Genomic DNA, 16,399 nt, shown 5'->3' on the forward strand with positions numbered 1-16,399 from the left:
TACTCTTCTTTCAGTTTAAAGCTTTGTACTTCAAAGATATTGTAACTGTAAGAACAAGTTGTCACTCAGGTTTCTCCTGTGGACACTTAACCCTCTTCATTTACATACATGTTTTGTATGTGTCAGCACTCTGAACTGAGATATAGATGTGCTGAGCGTTTCTGATTCCAGAGAACTGGTTATTGAAACTACCACGGTACTTTGCAGTGCTCAGTTGAAGTTTCTGTGTTCCACCACAGGATGATGGATCCTGATGCCTAACTTCGAACAGTTACACCTTTCCTGTGGATAGTGAGAGAAGTTTCCTGATAACCCTCAACTGTGAGGAGATGAGGTTTTCATTTCTCTGGAGCTGTGTATTACTTTTTTACCTGTGAAATGGCAAATATAATGAGCTAAAGAAACTTAGCTAGTAGTTTGTAGTTTAGCATAGTGCACATATTGCTGCAAGATCTTCTTTGAAAACAACTTTAATCTGCATTTTCCCTATCTCTGTGCATTCTTACAATCCCAGTGTTAAATTCTTACTTTGTCACTAATCTTTTGTTACTTTGTCAGTAATACACGTGTGCACACAACTGGGCAAAGCTGTATTTAGAAAACTTTTAATAGTAATGTTTCTATGTGTTTTGTCTTTTTTTTTTTTTTTTTTTTGGTAGCATTTTTCTTTGGAAGGTTCAATACCTGCTGTTTCACTGTGGGTTTCAGAAAAAGAACTTCCTTATGGTTATTTTGGCTAAGTGTGAATTTGTTGTTAATTCGAGTAGACTACGAAGAGAGGAAGTAAAATAAAGTGTTAACAGTAGCTCTTTACTACAGATTTACTTCTCAGTGCATATTAGTTATCTATTATTTGACTTTTTGGGGGGCTAAAGATTCTTATAAAACTCCAGATCAGGAGTTTACATTTTTAATGTAAGTTTACCACACTTTTTTAAAGTGTTTTTGCTTTTAAATCCTGAGTAATGGAAGGCTAATATTAAATACCTTCCACAGGAGAGACTTCAGCATATTCTAACGTAAAACACAGTTTTGGATATGTATCATATCTGAAATTAGGTTATTGGTAAGATTGCAGTAGCATAAGTTGCTTGCGAACCTAAGTCCTACTGAAAGTCAAAAGAATTTAAGCTTCATTGACTACTGAAAATTTAGCCTAATGATATTCTTCTGTTCCAGAGACTTATGTTTTTCTGTGTGCAGCATTGACATTTTATGCTTCCATGCATGTGATTGCGTTAATGTAGCATAAAAGAAAATACACTGAATCAGAGTATGACATCTAATGAATCTTATTATGATGACACAGTAATTTCATGAGAAATAATGCAGTATATGAAAAGTTGTATTTTTTTCTGGATCAGTGAGTTTCTACATTAATTTTATAATTTTTAGCAGGAAATTAAAATTCGAAACTCACTTCTAGTAGGACCACTTTTCTTTCTCCTGGCTTTATCAGGAATGAAAAGATTTTGTCCTTAAATAAAGAAGTAGCCCTTGCTAATGGTTTATGTTGCTAGTGTATGATGAAATAACAAACTCTGGATGGACAAGGAACATTCAGGCTCAACTGTTTGATTTTCTTTTTAATTCATACAGCTCAGTCATACTTTCAAACTACATTTTTTTGTATGACATACCTTTCTGGAAAGAAGTGTTGTGAATTGCCTTCTGACATGATAGCTTATCTTTTGAAGTATTTTACTGTGATCTTTGCTTAATGTAATGCAGTCTTTACAAAGGGAGAAGAAAGCTGTCAGATTTGTCTAACAGTTGTAAGATGAGCTCTGTTCTTCAGCTTATGGTTTTACACTAATACAAATAACAATAATATGTGTTTAAGATTTGTAGGCTCTGTAAACTCAACGGAATAGTTTGTCTTGGAAAAATAACACAAATACTTTTGATCTTTTTTGTTGTTGTTGTTGTTAAAGTGGATCAGTTTTGGATTCTAGTTCAGTAGTGGGTACAAATACAAAGGGCTTGCTTGCTTTGAGGCAAGAATGGGTAAGACTGGGAATGAGCAGTTGGGAAGTCCTTTTTTAAGTTGACATTGCTTTAGAAGTTGAAAGTTAGTATCATCACATATCCATTAGCCCTTCTGATGCAGAATGTCTGTGAGACCAATGACGTGGTCTGGTCCCAAGGAGGAGTAACCATTTAAAAGACTGAATCTTATTTTTTAAAATAAAAAGCCTTGTATTTGTTGAAAATAGGAGTTGGAAAAGTAAGTGGAAACCTGAGTACTGTTTGCTTTGAGTTAGCTGAGAAATTAACGTTTTTGAAGTACACTAATGAGTGAAACTGAAGACACAGGGAGGTTGTACAACTTGTCTTCTTCAGATATCTGAGTACAATGCTAGTATTAGGAGACTTGTAACCACCGAGGGAGGTTTCTCTAGGGGTCACCTAGAGCCACTGTAAATTGGGCTTCTACTTTGAAGCCTAAAGAATCCTCCTCCCTCCATCCCCCATGTTAATTCCTAGAAGACTAGCCTCCAATTTAAGAAAGTGAATGAGATTCTGAATCTGCCTCTTTGAGCTACATATTCCCATGTGTAAAGATGACTGTTCAGGTGCTTATTTCTTCAATTGTTATTGATAAAGGTATAGCTAACAGTTGGTAGTTGTAGTTGTCCTGGAGGTGCCTTCTTTTCTGCATCTCCTCTATATTAAAAAAATATTTCTTCAGTTTTTTGAAATGCTGATGGATACTCATTGCATATTCTAGACTTGTCAGATATGGGGTACAAATTTCAAATCGCTTAAAATTTGTTCACATTTTACTCTTACGTTCATTTAGTACTTTTGGAATTTTTAAGCATAATAAATTTTGCAATTGAAATTATTATTTTGCAATTGAAAACATTCAACTCAGAATTAAAGCTGTCTAATGGCATCCCATTCCCTCCAGGCATTCTATTTGGCAAATTTCATTTTCTAAGAACAAAAGAGAAAGAGCTCAGATGCCTACTTATGCCATCTTACCATCTTGCTGGACCTGGCAGTGCTGTGATAGGTACAACTCTTTCATGTGACAGCAAGGTTATATGTAACTGTGTAAATGATGCCTTACATCATTTATCCTCCTTTCAGGATTGTATTTGGAGGAAGTCTGTGTAATTCTTTCTTTATGCAGTTGAAGATAGAGGGCTCTTGTCTCTGTAAGACCAGGTGCCATTTCGCGCTGCACAGTAAAAATTGTAAATGAGCATGCCTTGCCATGAAGACTGTCAGCAGAAACATGATCAGTGAGTTGAGTTTAGTGAGGGAGTAAATGACAGTGTAAGACAGTATTGAGTATAAAAGGATTTTGTCTGGAGAAGGCACATTTTTTTATTCTGTATGAAGGTAGAATGGGCGTAGGTGCTAGTTGAAGGCATCACAATTATGATTTCTTGACTATGAACCTTCTCTTTCTAAATGTGAATTTTAGTGAATTCAGTATTCTGGAATAGCATGTGACAGCAGTAAGAGTTTTAACTGTGCGTTGAATATATTTTTTGTCACTAAACTCCTACTTTTGAGCCACTTTCATGGGTTAGCTCTTTTGAAGCACACAGCTTATGCATAGGCTTACAGTTCAGACTGTTGCTGTGAAAAATCTGTCATTCCTGAATGTTTTGTCCTGTTTATGTGTGCTTGGTTAATACACGACAGTTACAGAAGAAATTTGATTGTATTTGGTCTTTAAGTTAGTTTACTATCCATAGCTATCTTGAGGGGAGGGAGAGAGTAAGATGCTCATCCTGTGTTTTAAAGTCTTGACTGCCTCACGACATGACAGAGGTTTCTGATATGGTGTCTTTTTGTCTCTTTTGCTGCACATGCAGCCTAATAATACCTTTATGTATACCTCTGTCTGTGATCACAAACAGCACTTGACTGGATCATCATATGCTGCAGAGAGCATACGGCTTTATCAGAATATAGAACCAGGCTCAGTCCCACCACCAAAATCAGACTTGCTGTCTCTGCTTCATCACGTGCTTGCTACAAAATATCTTCCTCTTTGATGTCTTACATCTCCTGCCAATTACTGTACCCCGTATAAAGTAACTAATCAGAATTCTTAATATTTTTTAACCTTATTTCACCCCCTCCACCTTGTTCTCCCTTTCCCAGATTCTGACTTATGTTTGCCATGGCAGAAGGTTAAAAAACCTCCAGAGACTGAGAGGCCTTCCAGACTTGACCATCATATTGATGCTTATGCATAAATAACTTCAGTTGTTGATTTGAAGACTTCTAAAATTGCTTTTAAAATGTGTCTTTTTTCTCCAGAAAGGTGACAGATACCTTACATTAAGTGATCAAGACCTCTGCTGCTAATCATTTTGTATTATTATATGTTTTAATGCAAGAAGTAGTTTCCAGGCTATTGGAGGTGATTGTGAGACTGGGAAGAAAAAAAAAAAAAGATGTATTTTTCAGTTGTGCCTGAGCACTGATTTTGGTGGAGGGAGAGAGGGTAAGAGAGCCCACTGATGGGCTCTCTGTTGTGAAACAGCATTCTCATCTATGCATTTATAGTTGGCTTGAGCCAGTACAACTGCATGTGTCTGCCAAAAGGTGTGATATGCACGGTCGTCTGCTTTGTTTGCTCTTGCAGTCAGGCAGTTCCGTGGTCAGTAAGACAGGCTTGCTTTTGGCAGCAGTTATAGAGTCAGTTAAAGCCAACAGGAACACCGGGCCAAAGGAGTAGGTGTTATAGGTGGGAGTGATCTGTTGGATAGCAGCTGCCTGAACAGGGTGGTCCTGCTTGTGGTGCTTCCAGTGTGCCTGCAGTAATGCTCTTTTACCTTGCAGTTGGTCAGCTCAAAATGGTAAGGCAGCAGAAAAAAACTGGCAGAACCAGAATTATATTCTGGTTTATATTTTTTCCATCTCCCTGGCTCACATCAGCATCCGATATTCTGTCAGTGGAGATATAGAAGGAGTATAAAATACACAGGAGGAATGGGACCCCTGCTTCTGTTACCAGCTAACTTTTGGGTGGATTTAACTGTAATCCTGGACTGCAACCTGAGAGAAATTGTCTGTAAAGTTCCAGCCTCCATATTAGGAAGACATCTCTGAAACAGGAGAGGCTGTTAATGTCAGTATGATCTGCTGAGTGACAGCAGCCCAGAGATTAGTATGTTTTGAAACAAAACCTCTGTTTGAACTTGTGCATTCATCTTAGTTGGCATCCATGCCCGTAGGATACAGAGTTATGACAGACGTCAGGTATGTCAATTCTAATTTCCCTAAGCCCTCATGTAGAGACACAGAGCTTGCTTGGCGATGCCAGTTTGCAGAGTTTCCGCCTCCCTTGCTGCTGGCAGCTTCATCCCACTGTGGTGCACTGCCCTGTGTGTTGTGCTGGCTGGGCTTCTGGAGCAGCCTGCTGTAAAGGGAGCTGCTGGACTGGACCTGCTCTGCGAGTAGTGCATTGCTGTAATTGAGGAAAGTGTCAAATCTATTGTAGCTGAGGGGCAAGAGTGAGTGCCTGGGAGGACAGGACAGAGGAAGAGAGGGAAACAGAACTCCTTAAACTTGATTTCTTGCAAAACTTTTCTTATATTGTAAAAGAAAAGTCTAATTTTCAATTCATTACTCTTGACATTTCCTTACTATGAGGAAGGATATGATTTCCCAGATGCCAGCTTACATGAGTGATGAAGAGAAGGACTCAGATAATTGCAGAAGACAGAGATCCAGCTCTGTACTTGCTGGACAAAGGGCCCTAATCACCCCCAGAATGCCAATTCCATTTCTGTAGGTCAGCTCTCCAAGGGAGAAGGAGGAAATGATAGAAAGGTGAGTCTGCAGTCATCCAGAGCAGCAGAAACCCTCAGCTTCCACATCCCAAGCACAAACTAGGATTCTTCTTCAGTGGATTTTGCAGATCCCAGCTTACAGGGAGCAATGGTCAGAGGTCAGCCTCGTAAGGGGAACAAAAGGATTTGGATCCCCAGGCCTATGGAAAGTTTGAGTCTCCTCAGTGTAGGTAGACAATAAATCATACGATCACCTTGATGATCATCTCTGCACTTCAGTCATATTACTGTGGTTAGTGCTGCTTCATTGGAGTTTTTCTCTTTTCCCAATCATATTGTTCTCAGTTTTCATCTCATAGTATTTTTGCATGCCTTCCCTTCAGCAATTTGTTTCCTACCTTTCCTGAATACATTCCTACATACCATTTATTTCAAAATATTTTGGATACCGTCTAAGGTTTTCTGCAGTGCTTGTTACAGTTTTCTCAAAACAAAAGCCTTTGAAAAAATGTAGACTTTGAAAGACAATTTTTTTTTGTTTTGCTTGCTTGTTTAATTTTTTTTAACTTGTTGAACAGGTTCAGTGTGCACTGTGTGTCTTCAGGGTATCCAACTCGTGGAACCTGTCATGAGAAGAAGGGATTTGGCTACTTAGTCTGTTTGTGCCCATGTGATTTGATTCATTTATTTAAACTGGCATCAGAAGTATAACTTTTGTGAGTTTGGATTTTTAACTTTGTTCTTCTAAGGGTATATTTGCTGCCCTGTACTAGATAGAATAGGTTTTAGGAGATCAAAGATATTTTTGCTGTAGGAGGTGGATCTATTGTGGCAAAAATAAAAGTCTAATCAATAACAGCAACTTTTTCCATTTTTCTGAAGGGGTAAGAAGTGGAGTTTTTGCCTTCTAGCCTTGAATGCTCACTTTACTCTTTGACATTTATGAACTTTTAGGATCATCTTAATTTAGAGAAACAGATCTTGACTTATGCTGTTAACTCTTCATAGCTTGCTTGTGACATTATTCTGGTAATATTCCCTGAGATTATTTCTTAAGAATTATTTTAATAATGAATGCATAAATATAGTGCACAGTCAGCAGATCTGCTTCTCAATCTTTTTGAAGGTGAAACTCTTGAAGTTGAGGAAAAAAATAATTTACAGGAAGTGACAGTACAGTTTCATGTTGTTTCTGAGCATGGAGCCCCACCACTCAACCTGACCTAAGTGCACGTCCTGCCACTGAAGGGAACACTTTCTCCCTGTGTGATCCTGCCCTCTTTAATAGCCCCTACTGGATTCTTTTTTTCCATTTTCAGATGGATGAGCATATTGGTTTGTTTTACCACGTGGTTGGTGGAACATCAAAACTTATTTGAGGAGAGGCAAAAACATGTAAAAGAGGTTTTGGTCTACAAAACACTTCTACTTGCAGTGTTGGCTTAAGCTGCCTTAAATGAATCATGAAAATATGCCTTGCTTGAAGGAAAAAAGATAGATGCTTCTGAGAGATTACTTTTCTTTCTTAGTGCCCTAACATCATCACAGAGCAGTATGTTATATTTGAAACTATGGTGTTTCGGTTTAAAAGATTGAACTAGAGGAGCTCATGTCACTTCCATGAATGACACGGCTTTCTGCAGTGGAAAAGACAGATGTTGGTAAGGGATAAGAGTGACGACCTTTATTTGATGCCTCTTGCTTAAGACACAACAGTTCACGTGGGTTCTTTTGTCATGATTTTTTGCAACAGTTTTCTTGGTGGAACCTGAATTTTCAGCTCTGGTTAAATGTACAATGTATTTGCTATTAAAACAGAGATTGCCCTTAATTAAAATAAGACATCAAGTGAATTGTAAGGCTTGTATACTTGTTTACCGACAGATGAGAGGAGCAGAATTGCACAGCTGCAAAACTCATAAAATTTGAAAGACCAGTAAATGCCAGAAAATGAGTTGTCTTCTGGTCTCCCATCTGTTGTATTTGCTAAACCTTGATTTCAAAATTAAAATATTATGATATGTCTCACTAAAAACTGATGCCTGTTTGCAAGGGGTGACGGTTTGTAAAATTGTGACTCTGGATGCCAGGAAAACCTAACACCCCATACCTTTTTCTGCAAAAAACTAAAAAGTTCCAAGCCACACAGTGGTTAAACACGTTTGTGAGGCTAGTATGCTGAATCAAAAAGTCAAATAAAAATGCTTTCCAAGCTAAATAAATAGAGTTGAAAAGTTTTTATAAGAGAAAATGGGAAGTCATTATTCCTGAAGATGAGCTTTATGAACCTGTTGTACTTTAAAGATGTGAGAAAATTTTGTATGATTTCTTTCCTGTTCCCTTCAGTGAAAACAGGAAATAAAAGAGGAACTAAAATTATAAACATAGACTAATATAAGATTTATTTGATTAAATAAGAACTCATCTAGTATTGCATGTTTCTGTGCCTCTTTAAAAAGCAATACTTGTTTGAGACTATTCCCTTTTCAAATGTTTAAATATATGTTCATAATGATTGCAGGAATTCTGCCTCAGTGTGTGCCTTGTGGTAAGAATGTGGAAAAAAGGCTTTTGTAGTAATAAGGCAAAATCCCCAGCTGCATTTACTTTTCCCTCTCTTCTGTTTTATGTACTTAATCCTGTTTCATAACAAGATGTTGTGACTTAGTTGAAGTATTAGTCTCCCAAATAACTCATCAAACTTTTGATCTAATAACTATTTTGTTTATGCATACCTTTAGTTGTCAGAAGTAATGAGGTACTTCAAAAAAGTAATTCACTTTCAAGGAAACTTGCTTTCAAGTAAATGGGAACCTTTTATCTATTTCCTGTAAGTTTGCCCATTGTATTATTCAACTTAATAAAAACATCTTAGTCAACTGAGAAATACCTGAATTTTTCATAGATGGGATGGATAAAAGATTTTAAACAGTCTTTTGGGCATGATAATTTTCCTGCTGCTCAAGTAAAATAGATAAATCCCACAATTACAGCAGAGTGTAATCTCATATTGGTCCATATTAGAAGTACTTACTACAAAGTGACTGCAAGATAAGAATATTTTTGTGTATTCTATACTTGTATTAAATAATTCCCTGTCTGTATAAGCCCTCTATCTACTTTGGTGTCCATTCGGTATTCTGTGGGCCCCGACTGTGTTTGGTAGGATTAAATTTTTAGAGATGACTTTGCATGTCTCCTGGGGGGAGAGGAATTAAGGAACAAGTTAACCAATTATTTTTAATTTGGCACTTTGAGAATCAGCATTTCACTGCCTGTGCTTTATTCTGTGTTGATTTATATTCTCTTATTTCTGTTCCCTGGCACCTTATTTTACTCCCTTTCTGATTTTCCTCTCTGCCCCTTGTTTGTGTGCCTTTGCCTGGATTGTGTTTTTGCAGAATGCTTATGAGGTTACAAAAAACATCTGGCAAACTTGTGGTAATGTTTAAGATAAAGTATTTGTGTTTCACGATCATGTGAAATGCTTTAAACATTACAAGGGTACACAGATTGCCTAGAAAAGTATGCTGTCATTTATCAGTACCAGCTTGTGACTGTGTGAGAAGCTAAATGTCTTTACTGCTTTTAAGATGGATTTTTATAAATCCATTAAAGAATTAGTAATGTAGTGTCTCTGTAGTAGCAAGGGCCTTAGCTTGTAGGACACAGGGGTGTTGAACAGAAGTGTAAAGGAATGTTTTCTCATTGTTAGAGCCTTTCAGTATTTTGCTGACTCAACCTCCCATCACAGCAGGAGTTTCTGTTAGTCTAAGTTTGCTTCTGTGGAAAGAGGTGTGATCTGTAGAAGACACAGCTCTGCCGGGGTCAGTCTGATGCTGCCTCCATGGAATCGCTGCCCCCAGACCTGCCTGTTCCTCTGGAGACTCACTGCTGTGTCTGTTTTCTTTGCAGTTCCTCATTTCAGTGTCACATTCCCTATTTGCAAAGCAGTGCTTCATCTCCTGCTTTGTTTCCTCATGCACCAAAAGAATCGTGCTTGCCTGAAACACACATCACGTTGGAAAAAGAAGTCTTAGTGGTGGTCTGCAGCAGAGGGTGTGTTTTCAGTAGAGCCCTGCATTCAGTAGATACCAAGACCTCTCCCGAGGTTTCGCGTATGTGGAGTCACAGCTGTTCCTCCGTTTTGTGAACTGATAAACTTAGAATCTGCCCTGCAGGTGACCCAATGTGCATGTGAGTTTTGCAGTCCACAGTGTTCAGTGCTTGCTCTTGTTAATGTAACTGAGAGCATTTAAGTGTGCAGTGAGCGCACTGGGATTTAGGGAAGAGGAAAGTCAGACTCTGCCATACATGCTTCCTGCCTTTCCTCTCTTCCTGGTGAGAGGTACTGCAAAAAAGTTTTGCCTCAACGATGAAGTGTTTTATGAAGCCTTTTCAGAACGCACACTTCCCTTTGAATGTTCTTTAGCTGGAAAAGTAAGTGGTTTCTCAAGTAATTGCTTGTGGAGCTAATGCTGTAAATGCTCATATGCTTTTTTAATGCATGAGATTTTTTTAAAATAATGGTTGTCCTTTATGTCTGCATTTGCACACATTATTTCCTGTGGTTCAATGTTGGAGCATTAAAAGGTCAAATCACCATTACTTCCTATGTTTCCTTTTTTGTCAATAGCAAGATACATTCCAGTTATTGATAAACTAAACCTATTTCCTAAACCTATTTAGTTATTGATAAACTAAACCTATTATAAATTATCATTTTCCACAAAACTGGTGAAAAATAGTTACTTATGCCTACCTGAATGATGATCTCAGTGGGAAAAAAAAAAGTCAATTTTCCTGTGTGGGAAAGTATTTTCTGGCACATGTCAGATTTTAAATTTTCAAGATTTTAATGCAGCTTGATGAGAAAGATTTAATCCTTCATACAAAAGGGACAGTAAGGGTGCCTACAGGAGAGGAGCAATTCTAACTACTTTTTTCAGAAGACCTTTTCCTACAAGGTCTGTAGTAAGGACACTAAGCTCCAGATATGTTTGAACCTTTTAATATCGTGATTATGTATTTGCCAGTGATTACATTAAGGACCAAATGACACTAATGGTCATGAGCAGGTACACATGTATATTTACTGAAGAAAGACTACATACACTGTGCTTGACAGAAATTACCTGGATATTTAGAAGCTTTCCACTGGTGACTTTGGCTTTGCTTGATGTGCTGTCTCAGTAGACGTCTGAAATACTTAGACTCTCTCCCACACTATGAAGCAAAAGCAAAGGTACCTTTTGGGGGATGGATATGGAGCTGTTTCAGGACAAATCTTTTAATCAGTACAACCAGAGCAAGAGATCTGATATTCATCCTGGAGCTCATGTCTGTGGTTAAGCTAAGTAAAGGTAAGCGCTGTAAGCATTTAGAGAAGGAGGGGTTGGCAGATTTTCAGAGGTGGTGTTGTAGATTGTCCTTTTTTTATTATTTTTTCCTAAATCTATGGCATTGGAAATTTGTTAGGAAGTAAAAGATGCTGCCTTTCAGAGAAGTAAGTAAATCATCTAAGTAAATCAGCTGTTGAGAAGTATTTTGCCTGTGTAGACTCAGGAAAGCCAGGAGCTGGAATATCCTCTGTTCACAGATGTGTCTGCAACTTGTTTTGTATACCAGCTCCCAACCATACGGACTTATTGCTGTTTTGCCTTTCAGTCGTCATGTTGTAAATTGCCGACCCCTGTTTTTTAGGTTTCCTTTAACCTCTGGGGTCATAGACTGATTCAGGGTGGCAGGGATAGTAGTTATATCCACCCTCATGCTGAAAGGAGGGTCTACACTTGGTCCATGTTGCCTGGAGCTCTATCCCCTCAGGTCTTGAAAGCTTCCATGAGTGGAGATTTCACAGCTTATCTAGACAACCTGTTCCAATGCTTAAGTATCCTTAAGACTGCTTCAAGTCTCAGTTTACTCAGTCTCCCTGTGGAGCCTGTCCTTCAAATAACATCAGCAACATAACGCCAAGCAGTGGCAACCTGCTCGTTGTCTTGACAAAATGGTTCTAAACATTCATTCCAGATCTGTTCTTTGTGTGGTGTCAGACCTTCATCGAACTGTCAGTCTGCTGTTCATCCCAAATGTGTTTCCTGTACTGCAGTAACTCAGGTTAAGCTGCCATTTTAGTTCAGGCTTTTCAAGTGCCAAACACCAGTTGTATCATCCAAGATCATCCAACTGTATCTTGCTGAATTATTAGGTGGTGATTCTAAACAACACAGCATAATCTATCACGGTAATTTAGCAACTAATGCATATCAGGCTCTTGTTTATGATTAATTTTTAGAGCATTTTTCCATCATACTGTAAAGTACAGTTCTCGGTGGTATTTCTGTTGTTTTATTCTCCATTTAGTGAAATATGCAGTTATCCTGCTTGAGCTAATGGAGCAGATTATAGCAAAAGGTGTGATGGATGTTGCTTTTGTTACGAGTGATTAACGTGTGTTCTTACAGTATACCACCTTTCTGAATACCATTTATTCTTTTCTTCAAAACAGGGAGAGTGGCTTTAAAACATCGTCAAAATATTTCTGACTTCTTTGTTATCTGAAAAATGTCAACCCTTAATAATCTGAAAATGACGTTTTTCTCATATGATGCAGTCAAAACAGAGATTATGGGAGAGGTTGTAATAGATTTTTTCTAATTATTCTCCAAAAATCATCCCAGAAAAATCACTACTAGTCTAAGCTTTAAGAAGTCCAGCACTTTTCTGGAATCTTAATGCTGACTGCAAAGCTTGAACTGTTTCCTTTTTCTGGAGAACAGTTTTAAATAAACCTTGAAATTAACCTGTAGCCCCTGTCTATTATTACTAAAGCATTTTTCCAGGTTGCTGTCAGTCAGGACTTGGCAAGGAACCAGATTGGTGCGGGTCAGTTTGATTATTCCTCTGCCATGTTCCTGGGGCTTACAGGTGGGTGTTAGAGAAAGTGTGTACTGAGGCTGGGCATGTGAATCTCACTGAATTTGCTTTAGCACAGGCCACGTTCCGAAAGGTTTGTATTGGGTTCTCTGTTCCAGTGGGCTTCAGGAAGGCATTTTAGTATAGACAGACTGATGGACCCTGACTGGAAAAGTTCTAGTACTAAGCCTGCAACTACATGAGTAGGTCTGCATGTGCCACCTCTTGGAAGATGCTGGACTGGGTCTTGAAAGCATTGGTAGACCGAAGTTACTTCATCAATTTGGCCACATTTGCTGTACCATCACTTGTGTGATCTGTAGCATTGTTATCATCTGGGATTTTCCACTACACAGGATACCTTCATTCTCTTGTTACATAAGGTAATGGAGAGCTGATACATGAGACAATGAATTCGGATTGTATTCGGATATTATTTATGGAGTATTTTAAGGATATTTGGGACAGGTGAATGTGATAGGTGATTCACAAGTCCTTGATACTGAATGTTATGTGGAGGCCCAAGCAGATACAATAGATCAGGTTTCTGAATCAGTTGTCTGTATGAGAACTAAACAGTGTTTATGGTACAGCTGGGAAATAGTTGAAAGTGACTTGGTTTTGTTTTGTTTTTTAATAGAAATGGAAACATTACAGCACAAATTGACTAGTGGGTTGAACAAAAGATGGAAAGAAGATGAGGAAGGCAGGGCTTAGGGTAAAAAATAATGAGGCTTGATGCATTTTTTCGACATTACTTTTAAAATTTTCTGTGAAATGAGGAATGTATATCATAACTTTAAAAAGCATTTCCTTATGTATTGCAAATATAATTATTTCTTGAGTCAAGTACTCTGTTTCAGTATAATAGTATAATAGCTCTTCATTGGCAGATAGATCCTTAATATATATGGCATTTAAAAATGAGTGACAGTGAATAGTTTGGGTAAATATGTGTAGGAGGCTGTTTTTCTTATTTAAATATCTTGATGCAGTTAAGTAATTGTTTCATATATCTAGACACAAGATTTAAGTTAATGTTTACATATTTGCCCTGAGCTGAACTCCTACAGGATTTTATTACTCAGATTAACAGGTGAATGTTATATGCTATAAACTGCCTAAAGTATAAATCTGCTGAAAGTCCATGCCACCTGTCTGAAACAAGCAAACAATACACCTTCATCTCCTCATTAAACCAAATAAAAATATTGGGCACGTAAAGGGTTTACTAAAGAAGGATAGAATGGTCTGCTTTTGATTAATCACAAGCAAATAATAATTGGGAAAAGCAAGATGTTCTAATAGCCTTTTGATTTCACAAATAACATTTTAAGCACGAACAATTCTATTGATTGCTCACTTTGAGGCACACATTGTAAACAGTCACTTAATAGTATCTTTAGGGCAAATGAGTCTTATTGCATTAAGTAATGGGAATATCACATTGCACCTTTTTTCTGTTTGATGCTCAGTTTTTATTTTGCCTTTGCCTTTCATTTTACCTTGTTACAGTTCTAATTCATTAACCTATCCACAGTTGATGAAGTTGTTAAGCCTTAGTTAAATTTATGCTCTGTAGAGCTGTCACATGCTTCTAAACATCAACTGAGAATGATGCAGATTTTGGATATTTTAAAGTCTAATAGAATGACTCGGTTTGGTAGGTTAGGGTGAGATGAGTTAAAATATGTGACATGTCTCTGACATGTCTCTGAACTTACTGAGATGTAATGTTTGATAGAAAACATAGTGAGACATAATATTTCATGTAAACCATATGAACAGTTTTGCATTCTTTCCTTGCTGCCTGAAGTAACAAGCAGTATGCTTTGCCATGATGGGCTAGTCATTTGGATCATGGGAAGATGCAGCTTGTAGTGGTAGGGCATCAGGCTCTTGGTGAATGTTTACAGCAGATCCAGAAATGACATGTGAAGCTGGTGGAAAGTATCTCCTTGTTGAGGCTATTGTACATTACATTGTATCGCATTTCTTCAGTAGAGGTGAAATGAGTAACTAATGGAGTGGTGGAAGTCACATCTGATCCAGGGAAAAGGAGTACATCAGTGCACTACATTGAATCCTCCTGGATTAATGTTGAGTGGGGACTCTTACCCGCTCAATTCCTTACACTGTTGGAGATTACAGTGAATGCTTAATGTTAGTTTTTATTTCTTTAACCTAATACAAAATGAATTAATGTCCTATTATTCCTATCCTATTATTCATTTCCTGTTATTCCTATCCTGTTATTAATTTCCTAATCACTTAAGGAGCGTGTATGGAATCATGTTTGACCTGTTTCCAAAACCAAAGTATATAGCTGGTAGTTTGCAATAGGTTATGTTTTAGTCTTCTTTTAAAAGGTAGGAATCACTTCATCTCTTATGTTTAGCATTGTTACTGGTTCACTATAAAGCATTCTTTGATATAGTTCTAATCACACTAAAGTTGACTTTTAAATTTTGTGAAAGGATTAAATTAAAATTTTCTCACTGGTTGATTATTAGGCCTAGTGCACAGTCGCATCAATTGCTAGTGAAGTCCTGGATGGTCAGCTTTAGTTGAAGTGTCAGAAGCCAAAATTGGAAAACCACAGTAGATTGGTTTGGATTTGGATAGTGGGGATGATGAAACCATGACTGTGATTGGCTATACTCTGTGAGCAGAATACAAAGGGTAAATGTATACTCGTGGGCATTTAGGACCATGGTTCTGCCTAAAAAGTGTAAGGGTCTATGAAACTAGACAATTCCAGATATGGGGGAAGAAACTGGAATAATTTATTGAACACACGAGTGCAATTTAAGGGTCTTGGGACCTGGACATGTTAATGAGGAGGACGGGTTATGATAATAAGGGAATTACACAAGTTTTTACTACAGTTACCCAATTGATTAGTATTTCCCTCAGCCAGGATTACATGGGGGGAAGAGGATAAAGGGGTTTAAACATGGTTCGATAACATCATCTCAAAGTCCTTCCTTATTTTGCTGCAGGAGCCAGGCTAATGCACATGGTTGCGTATCTACAGGTCTTGTGAGGAAGGTCTAGTCCCTCAGGTTACAGGATTTCTCTCAGTCCCTGTTGCCCAAGGTTTACTGCATAGACCCACCAAGCTCCTTTCTGCTGACAGCTGGGTTTTGGCTCCTACAAAAAAGGCAGCTTTGTCTTCCCCTCTCTGCTTGTGAATATTCTTGCTCCCTCCCTTTTGGTGGTGTTAGTGTTTCTGGAGCTGTGTGTAGATCACATCAGCTCACTGAGGAGCTGAAGCTAACTCCTGCAAACAAAAATAAGTTATCTGAAATGGGATGAGATGGTCAGAATGTGTCGTCTAAGTGTATTTATGGGTGCTTGTTATGTAGAGGCTTCCGTAAAATCAGTCTGGTGACAGTTACAGATTGCGTACATGAAACTAAAAGTTGGAAGCAGTATAGAGCTTAATAAGATGAAAGACTGTTTAGAGATAGAGCAGAGACCCAACACTATTGTGTTGGGTTTTTTTTAATTTTAGGCAAGGAACCTGCGGTTCCTGCCTTTGATAGCATAAAGGTACTGTCACATTTTGCCTAATATGACCCTTTATTTACACTTTTTAATAGCTGGTGGCCACAAACAATGTAGAGAGTGTGTGATAAGTGGTGTGCTTTCTGAGGATCCTGGAGGGGGAGTCTTACAAACTGCAGTTTCACAAATAGCTCCTTCAGTGTCAGAACTGA

The 16,399-nt window shown here is 38.0% G+C and overlaps 1 protein-coding gene across 6 annotated transcripts in view; it reads left to right on the forward strand.

Annotated features, from left to right (window-relative positions):
• Positions 1-16,399, forward strand: part of FAM135A (family with sequence similarity 135 member A) — an 85,239-nt gene that overhangs the window by 24,099 nt on the left and 44,741 nt on the right. The window lies entirely within an intron of this gene.

This window comes from Pipra filicauda, unplaced genomic scaffold (assembly GCF_003945595.2).
Source record: "Pipra filicauda isolate LSUMZ 115617 unplaced genomic scaffold, ASM394559v2 scaffold365_size864120_pilon, whole genome shotgun sequence".
Classification (NCBI taxonomy): domain Eukaryota; kingdom Metazoa; phylum Chordata; class Aves; order Passeriformes; family Pipridae; genus Pipra; species Pipra filicauda.